Source organism: Trichoplusia ni, chromosome 7 (assembly GCF_003590095.1).
Source record: "Trichoplusia ni isolate ovarian cell line Hi5 chromosome 7, tn1, whole genome shotgun sequence".
Classification (NCBI taxonomy): Eukaryota; Metazoa; Arthropoda; class Insecta; order Lepidoptera; family Noctuidae; genus Trichoplusia; species Trichoplusia ni.
This window is the reverse complement of record NC_039484.1, coordinates 4431707-4441537: the sequence shown is the minus strand read 5'-3', so window position 1 is coordinate 4441537 and position 9831 is coordinate 4431707. Positions and strand designations below refer to the sequence as shown.

At 34.9% G+C, this 9831-nt stretch overlaps 1 long non-coding RNA gene across 1 annotated transcript; it reads right to left on the bottom strand.

Moving 5' to 3' along the window:
• Window positions 1–2554: 2554 nt before the first annotated feature.
• On the bottom strand, window positions 2555–4643 carry LOC113496119. The gene is made up of 2 exons (XR_003400785.1): window positions 3676–4643; window positions 2555–3404 (listed from the first exon to the last, which is right to left on the bottom strand). It is a non-coding gene; the product is annotated as an uncharacterized LOC113496119 (long non-coding RNA).
• Between the last annotated feature and the right edge of the window lie 5188 nt (window positions 4644–9831).

Sequence of the window (9831 nt, the reverse complement as noted above, 5' to 3'; positions counted from 1 at the left end):
CAAAAGTAGCAACTTCATATATATACAAGGAAGGTAAAGTTAATATTTTAAATCTATTGAAAAACTGTTTGCAACTATCAGTATTTTGAAGACCAAACATTGCCCTAATGCATCTTTTTTGAGATTTGAAAACTGCGTCATTGCGAAACAATCGATAAAGACGTATGTCGAGTAGTACTACTAACATTGTTTACTTTTACAGTAAACACGTGTAGGTATGACGTGCTCACATTCAGTTATCTATCTAATTATATCTGCCGAATTCAGATTGCTGACGTCGTAATAAGAGATTTCCATACTGTTTCTTGATCTGAATATCATTGTCAGGTATTTTTTAACATGGATAGAATTATTTGGAATGAGAATTTGGTACTTACTAAAAATCTATTTTATGACTAGCTTTCAAGCCAGAGCATTTCAAACAAAAGTGATTGCAGTTGTTTTGTTTTACAATGAGAATGGTTTCTTCAAATATTTTTTTGAAAAATATCGAATGGAACTTATATTCCCATGTTCTTACTTCTCGTACAATTTGCCACCCTAAAGAAAGGTTACAAAAAAACACTCCTCTTAAATTCATAACACCCCTCTGCAGCTTAATATAGAGTGGCATGCTTTAGCTCGGTCTTTGCGTCTAGCCTTTGCATTTCGCCATTTTTTTTTCATTGCTTGGGTGTTCGGTTTTTGTCAAGTCCTTGACTAGCCGTTTGTTCTTCTATCTTTTCTGTTCTGTTTGTTTCTTGGGGTTATATTTTCTCACCAATACTTTACTGGTTATCACTTTTTACGAGGCAGTTGCGTCGTAAAAAGTGATAACCATCTAAACCCAGTATACCTAGTAGCCTTTACACTCATACGTCATTGTGCGTAATTTGGAAAAATGCAGTTTAATGACGGTAATTGCAAAGTCATGTCAACTTGGCTTGACTAATGTTTTCCCGCTCAATCTCGATCTTTGATGTCATTTCTGTTTTGGCAGTAGGTACTTAACATTTTAATTGTATTAAAAATAAAAGATAGCTATCGTATCAACTTAATTTTTAATGACCACCAGCTTATCAAATACAAAATTTGCTAAGTAATCGACATGTGAATTTATCAAACAAATTGACAGATAACGGAGATTTTGGATAAACCCAGTTTCAAAAGAAAAAGGATTTATTTTTATTTTTTCCAAAAATTAGTTGGCCATGTTCTATAAGTAGAGTTCCAGGCAGTCACTTGATTGGGCCTGATTACTGTAACGGTGCTACATTTCGTTAAGTGCAGTCAATCTAAGGACGCTCTCTCTACGCTAGTTTATGTAAAATGGTTATAATCTTAAAATTAATTTTAAATATTAAAGATTAAAAAGATCATCAAAATGTATAAAGGATTCTTAATTCTAAACATTTATTTATCAACTATAGGCGATTACAACCTGTTGATATTAATAATAATTTAAGACATAACATATAGACGACCATCATTCATTGGCCTAGCCTTTTGCCAACTATGTTGGGGTCGGCTACCAGTCCAACCGGTTTCAGTTAAGTACCAATGTTTTACAAGGAGCGACTGCCTATCTGACCTCCTCAACCAAGTTGCCTGGGCAACACGATACCCCTTGGTTAGACTGGCTGTCAGACTTTTTCGAGCTTCTGACTACCTGTAACGACTGTCAAAGATGTGGGAATAACAGCCGGGACCCACAATTTAACGTGCCTTCCGAAATACGGAGGAACTCGTTATGACAAAGATGGTCACCCATCTACGGACCAACCGCGTCAAGCATAGCTTAACCTGTGATCGAATCACTTATGCGGTTATAGCTTAGCCACGAGCTCCTACAGGGAGCGACTGCCTATCTGACCTCCTCAGCCCAGTAACGTGGCCAACACGATGCCCCTTAGTTAAACTGGTTGTCAGACTTTCTAGATTCTGACTTCTCGTAACGACTGTCAAAAATGGATGAATAGGTAGGTACCCTTTTCGTACAAAATTATATAATCTAAAGATTTTACTAATAAACCTTCTACTAAGCCTCGTACTGTAAATTTCATAAGTCATACTACTCTACCGTTTTATGATATGGTATCGCCCATGCATGTCAGTAACCAGCCGAGGTCTTGCATGATCGTGTTCATTGCGGACAACTGCTACGTGATTCCCAACGCAGGATAGCACCACTTTGCAGCCCTTTCTCTTAGACGAGCAGTACCAGCTGATCGCAGCTTCATCCGAAACAATTTTGCGGGAATCCTTCCAATACGTGTAGCCGTTATGCAAGAAGAACGTTGAACCCGTTGTCATTTGTATAAATGTTCCTAGAACATGAAATTTGTGTTTATTTTAATTCTTTTTAGGTTTGCCATAACGATGTCCCTTTGAATCATATTTTCTATTGAAAAGGATTACCCAACAAAAGTGTTGTTTTTAATTTATAGAATATGACATACTTTGTGGAAAAGAAACGCCGCTCTGCTCCGCGTAGTGCGTTGTCACGCTACCACAAGAGCAATACGACTCCATTGGATGATTGGGTCAATGTAATGTGATGAAAATAAAACTCATATTAAGACAATAATACTGTATTGACAAGTTTTCGTTAAACATATAACTTTATTTTGCATACATACCCATGTGCAGTGAACTGGATTGTAATAATGAAATAATACTTCTCGCAAATTCGTTAAGATCTAAAAAATACACAAAAAAACCCCGTGTCTTTTTTTAATGTTTTCACTTTGCCAATGTTTATGTGCTAATAATAACCCTCTCTACAAATAATAATATTACATCTTATTAAATACAGTCACAAGAAAATACAATACCATTAAGTCACTAAATTAATTATAATGCAAAGAAGTTTCCATTTTATCTGAAGTTGATGTCCCATCAAGAACCAACAAATTGACTCTCGTTGTGATGCACGTTTACGAAGAGCCTAAATGATGCTCAACAACAATATTCATTTCATAATTTTATTAAGACCGTTCGACCTAATCAAGATCGTAGGATTGAAAACCAGCACGCATCAATGTCTTTTCAATTTCATATTCGTATTAAAAAGTAATTGCCATTTGCAAAAATGGGGTAGCAACATCGTGAGGAGGTACACCTGAGAATTTTCAAAGGTAACAACACCAGCAGACCAGCAAGGAGGTTCACATAAACCCTCAACTACTTTAGCTTGATGTATTTCCCATCCATTCCCCTTATCATGGTGGGTCTATCATGATTATGGCTTGGTTCCGCGACAAGCATGTTCATTCCGTCGTACTTCACGGATGCCCTGCATCCACCAGCTTTCGAGGAGCAGTACCAGATCTCTGAGTAGTTGGAGCGAGTAGCCCTCCAGAAAGTGTAGCCGTCATACCGGAGTAGCTTTGCCCCTCTTGTTGTTTCTATCATGGAGAATTGACCTGGAATTAAAATGCTTATTATAAAAAGAATTTTTTGTTTAAGGTTTGTTTTGCTATCATTATTATAACAGAAGAGAATTTTGAAGTTTTGAGAAGGTGATAAAGACCATTAAACGTTAATTCATATCATTTCCAAAAAACATGCAATATTTTTCTATGAAGAAAAATTACAATACATTTACAAAGAGCAGTTACCACGAATTTTAAATTGAAGGACACAGTCATACAATGGACCACATCACAGCAGTCAAAACAACGTACAAAAATCGACCTTTTTGCTTAGCTGTTAAAGCAGTGTTCACGCAAAACATTTATCCCCGCATGCGGTTGACTGTATGCCAACTGATGAGTCACACTAGTGTGAATATATATTTAGACGCACTTTGTAAAGTCAAGGCTACTAAACGATTTTTTATTTTTACTTAAGATCGCCGTTTGCGCACTCATTACTTTTGTGATACAAATGTTTGATTAAGATAACATATTTTATGACTTGCGTTTTGTAAGTCGTTTCAAAAAACCACATAATTATATGTATAAAGATATTCGTCACACCGTTTTTAATTTACACGTATACAGTGCATGTTAGACTGTAATGTTATGGTGCAATACATTATAACTGAAGAATATTAAATTCCATTAATTTAGAAATCACAATTTCTCCGGAAGTACCTAGATAGTCCCCAAAAAAACATCTTTCCAAATAACGACGACTTCAAACCATGGTTGAGACCCATTTATGCATTTTTATGAATAACTAGATTTATTTCTGAGAATCAATCATAGAATGGATAATGTTCAAGATCATGCTAATATACAGTAATATCTTTAAGACATATTTCGCAACAACAAAATAAAATTGACCTATTAAGATTGTACAAAATTGGCATGTTCATGCGGTGGGTAAGGGTCAATGATTCTCAATATTATCATGACAATTTGCAATATTTTAGGTGACATCATCATAGAGTTATCAGATCCACCTGAAATATAAACTACCTACTTGTAGCTCTGGTTATCTTTGTAATTATGATAGGCTGTCATATCGCACAGGTACCTTTAGGATGCTCTTGGAGATAGTAACTACTAATATTATAAATGCGACAGTGTGTAACTTTGGATAGGTGTTTGTTACTCTTAAACGCAGAAACCACTGAACGGATGTGGACGAAAAGCCCTGGATTAATACGTAGAATAGCTTTTATTTCGACTTCATTGTTCCCATAGGATTATTTTCGATTTGCAGCGATGGCTACTAAACTATTAAGAATTTATAAATCTATATCTATATACTAATATATAATACTAATATATAAAGCTGAAAAGTTTGTTTGTTTGAACGCGCTAATCTCAGGAACTACTGGTCCAAAGTGAAAAATTATTTTTGTGTTGAATAGACCATTCATCGAGGAAGGCTTTAGGCTATAAATCATCACGCTGCGATTAATAGGAGCAAAGATACAATGGAAGATGTGAAGAAAAACAGGGCAGGTATAAATCATAAGTTATATCTTCTACCCACGGGGACGAAGTCGCGGGCAACAGCTAGTACATTATAAGGCGGTGAAAATTATCAATAACTGTTAAATATATTTTAATATTTTTAAGATGTGGTCGAGTTTCGTAGTCTTTTTTTACCCAGGGGAAATTCTCAAGGACTCTGCACCCTGGGGTTCGTCAAGGGCGTGTTAGATTCCGGCCGGCTGAAACCACTGGAGTGCTTTACTCATTCCTGTATCTTGGACCATGGATTGCAGGCACATATTTTGTGCTTTAGTAAAAAAAGCGCGGCGAAGATGTGTCCTGTGAAAGTGGCGTGTTCGCCTTCAATGTTTGGACAGACCTCTTATATTATTGCTCTATTTATTTGAAGCAGAATTACTAATTTAAAGAAAGTAGCAGTAGCAGTCATAAAAAAAAACTGAAAATTTAACATTTTCTGTAAATTTTGATTCAACCTAACCTCAGAAAAATCTCCATGCTGTGAGATCTAAAAAGGTCCATTTAGACAAATCTCAACCAAAAACTTAATTTCGTATTCGCAATACAAAACTATTAACACAGTTTATAACTACTATAATTGTAGGTACATATAAAATGTTTACCTATTTATTTATGAGTACGTGAGTATGTACAGTCTATTTCCGTTAACATGAATAGTTTACACTAGTCCTATATAGTTGGACTTTGTTCCGCGCGCTATCAGTGACGCAGTTACAATCATGTCTGATAGTGATGGAAGTAGGAAGCAAGATATAGCTAACAAAATATTTTGCAGATAAATCTCCGAGTACGTAGACAATGTTATATATTTCATTATAATGAAACTAGTTGTCCAAACAAACGTTGTGTTGCCATACCAATGAGTTTTAGGGAATAAAAGTGGTCTGAAGAATAGATGTTGTCCTATTCTCAGACCTACCCAATAGGAACACCAAGTTTTATGGGAATCGGTCGAGCCGTTTCGGAGGAGTTTAATTTTGTACACCTTAAAGCGAGAATTATATAAAATAGATTTGAAGGGATAATTTTTACGATTTCGATAGGTTAGTAGAATGACTTTTCAGCTTAATTTTAGGTGGTAGGTAAACCTAAAGTTTTTTAAGAAAGGCTATATCGACCATAAGATTATCTGACCACAACTGCAACTATATAACGTCTACTATGAATTACCCCCATCTATTAACTGTGACGGTAGGCCTTCTAATAAAATGGTGTAAATGTCTGTTTTCATTTTCTTCATTATTTCAGCATGCATACTTCTTAGCCTTCACAAACAATTGTTAAATAATTTTATAAAAAAATAATGAAAGGATTATTTATCGTATTCGCATTTCGCAAAATGTTTTTTCCATTTCTTTTTAAATTATAAGGCTTATGATTCAGTTTCGTCTTCTTTTTTTGTAAGTCCCAGGATCAGGGCGGCAAATAAATTAAAATAGTGTACGTAGGCTACGAACAAAAAAAAACAAAAAGCGTAGTAGTATTAAATCTGAGTAGATAATGGATGTTGAAGTGTAATATTTAGACGTCATACCGCTATAAGAAGTGCTGGACTTTGTCCGACCTTGTCTGAATTCCGCAGAAGCGGTGAGCGCTAAGTTACCAAGTACAGCATAACTACTTGTGTTAAGATAAATGAAGGTGCAGAAAGCCTGGCGAATGTGTCTCCTCGGAGTATTTTGGTTTTTGACTGCACTATTTGATACTCTTACGTCTCTTACCCATCTACTGTCTGAGGCATTGCTAATTTCAGTATTTCTAAATATGTTTTTAGTCATTCCGTATGGTTTACGTACAACTATATTTGTAGCTTCAGTTTTTCAAAATCCCTTCCATCTCGGATGTATCTTAAATACTCTTTGAAAATTCTCAGGTGTAGGTACTGGTTTCTTTACGATGTTTTTCCTTTTGTTGTAAGTTGATATTAACCTTTGTTATTTTTGCTACCGTAACTTACTGTACTACATATCCAGTTTCATTAAAACGATTTCAGATTAATGCTTGAAATATCAGCTTTCCAATCGCATTTTGAATAAAATTAAAAATCATCAAAACAAGACATTCACAATAGGTATTTTACAATTTAGAGATAATTAACTGGCTTAAAAGTAATACGTGTATCGTATACGTTAGGTAGGTAAGTACTTCAGTGGTTTTCAGACTTTCGCCGGTAACTCAACGTCCATTGAAGGCAGGTTTAATCAAGATTGTTTACCTTCCTGCAATCTGACGTAGGGGAATTATTAGGTATTATTTATAATCATGTGATAAAAAAATACCTACTTTGTCTAGAAACAACAAAGTTCAACACTTTATCATACACCTACGTGTCAGCATTAAGTGCACGTGAATCTGCTATCATAAGATTATTTACTCCGATAATAAATGTTTTGTTGTTATTTTAACAAGTCTGGTAGGTACTGTTAATCCTTTAGTTAAAGTTTAAAGTCCAATTTGTGCTGATGTGAAACTCAGGTACCTATTTTAAGACCGGAGCAAAAATGAGCAAAATATCCTGTGGAAAGGAAAAGACTGGCCCACTGGGATGAAAAAGTCCCCATTTTGCGGGCTGAAAAACGTTTATCTAGTAGAATATGTAGTTATTGTGGCTGGAAATAATTTTATAAAAACAACAACATAGGAAAAGTCTAATACCTATGTGTTAGGTGAGGTTAGACGACGAGGTATCTACAGCTGGTACGCCAAATTAGAATACCATTGTTGTGTGCTATGACAAAAGTGGAGTTACCGAGATGACGAACAAGTCACTTTCGCCTAATAGTCCTGGAAAGAAATAAATGCCAAAACTGCCAAAGTAAATGTATAGAACTGACGTAAATAATAGGTAACAATAAATTTAATCGATTTTTGCATATTAGTTTTGAAACGAATTCGTCATTGTCACCTAAAGACAATTTAATCCATTAACGAAATTTGATTACAATCAGTAATATCCTATACAGTAAAAATAGATTTAAGATATCATTTCCTTTGGACTTAGATATTTTTGTAGGTATACATTGTCCGTTGTCGTCTGAACCATTTTCCGTTAGACTTCTTATCTCGCTAGAATGAATCGTTGAGATTATCATATTGATGCAGTGCTATCACGATTTGACGTGTGCGTAACACAACGTGGTGATTCACAACGTGGCATAGTTCAAATTGTAAAAGTTAATGTCAGAATTTAAACATATAGTTCTATTTAGGAAACCTTCATCAAAGATTCAATGCTAATTTTTGACATTTATTTGTAGATATTTTTGGATACTTAAAGAAGTAACAGTTTTTTTTTTGGTATAGTTTAGAATGTTATATTTGCGCAAAAATTTGATGTCTCAAGAACTTAACCTTCAACAAGCCGGCGACGAAAAATGTCATTGTAGGAGAGATAACAGTGACTGTTAAATTCAAGGTTTTAGTTTATTACATTATTATTACTTTTACAAACACTCCTGTTCATTCCAAGGTGAACCCAGATTAAAAAGTTATAGACAAGCAAAGTGTTATTTCCTGTTTAAATCACTCAGTTTCTCTCTCTTACTAGAACCACGGAACCTCTATTTTTTTAACCCGTCGCTCTTCCAGATTTATTTTATTGATAAGAAACAGGTCATATGACATGACTTACAAAATAATGATTGATAAAATCATATTTTAACATAAAGACTAGCCAAGTTAAAATTCTGCATGAATAAACTACATTGTCCTTATCAAACATACGTTGGTAACGTGGTCTATATTAGGCAATCCTTCATTAAATTTTGAACTTTATATCCGGGTATCAGGGCCTAAGTTGTTTTTTTTTTGTAGATATACATATAACTAATTGGTCCTATATTTGCGGGAGCGTGTCAATTCGTTAGCAATTGTTATTGATCTCCTTTTATTAATCAATCGATCGTCCCGTCTGAGTTATTGGAAGTCATTTTAAATCTGTATCGAGGACTCAACAGCGATTTGATGATAACGGTATATGGCCAGTATGGAGTCTTTATACTTTGAAAAACTTTGACGTAAGCACAGGTAAATTATATTTATAATACCCGAAGGATCAGGTTAGGTTTTAATAAGGTTGGCTCATGGTCCTATCGATTCCCAGCACCTTATTATATTTTTTATAGGAACTAGGTAGTTCTAAATTTAAAGCCGGGGGAAGAAAACGAAGAATAAAGATGGGATTAATTTACTTAAAAAAACCTAGCATTATGATTATGGTTCGTAGGCATAAAATGAAGAGCAAATACGATAGCTATCGTAGGGACAATAGAAACAAAACAGAGTTCACCATGATTTTACATTTTATTTTCACGTAATTTGAGACATCCTTTCGTTAATTTCAGGGTTTCTCTGTACAAATAATCTGAACCAGTGTCTGCCAGCAATGCCTAACTCTTTATTAAAATTATGTTTAATACTATGTTTCTCGCAAAAAACAAATGCTTGTCTTCTGACGATCTTTGGAGTAAGTGGGACGCCGTTGTTTGCAAATCGCATGATCTGGGCAACCAGGTTTTTCTCTAGGGTTCGATTTAATAATGCAGCACGACCAACTCGTTTTACAATACTTTTAGTTTTAAGGTGGTTCCTGAGAGTCCGCCTTGGAATATTATATCGATGTGATGCAGCGTTCTGCGAGAGTTCTCCACATAATACCGCCGCCACCGCGTCTTTTAAGTTTTCTTCTGTCCACTGCCCTCGCTTGCGTTTTATTTTTTTATTACCTGAAATTAATTGAAACAAACCTTTTTATGTGCTTCTCTTAGAGAAGTGAGCAAATTAAGGTGGATTATAATTGAAATAAGTGCTTAAAAAGCTACACACACACACACAAAAAAGCTCTTTCGAAAAGATTGTTTCAACAAAGATGCCACACCAGCTATTGTGCAAAACTCTTATGGAGTTTTGGATATTATGGAGGTCC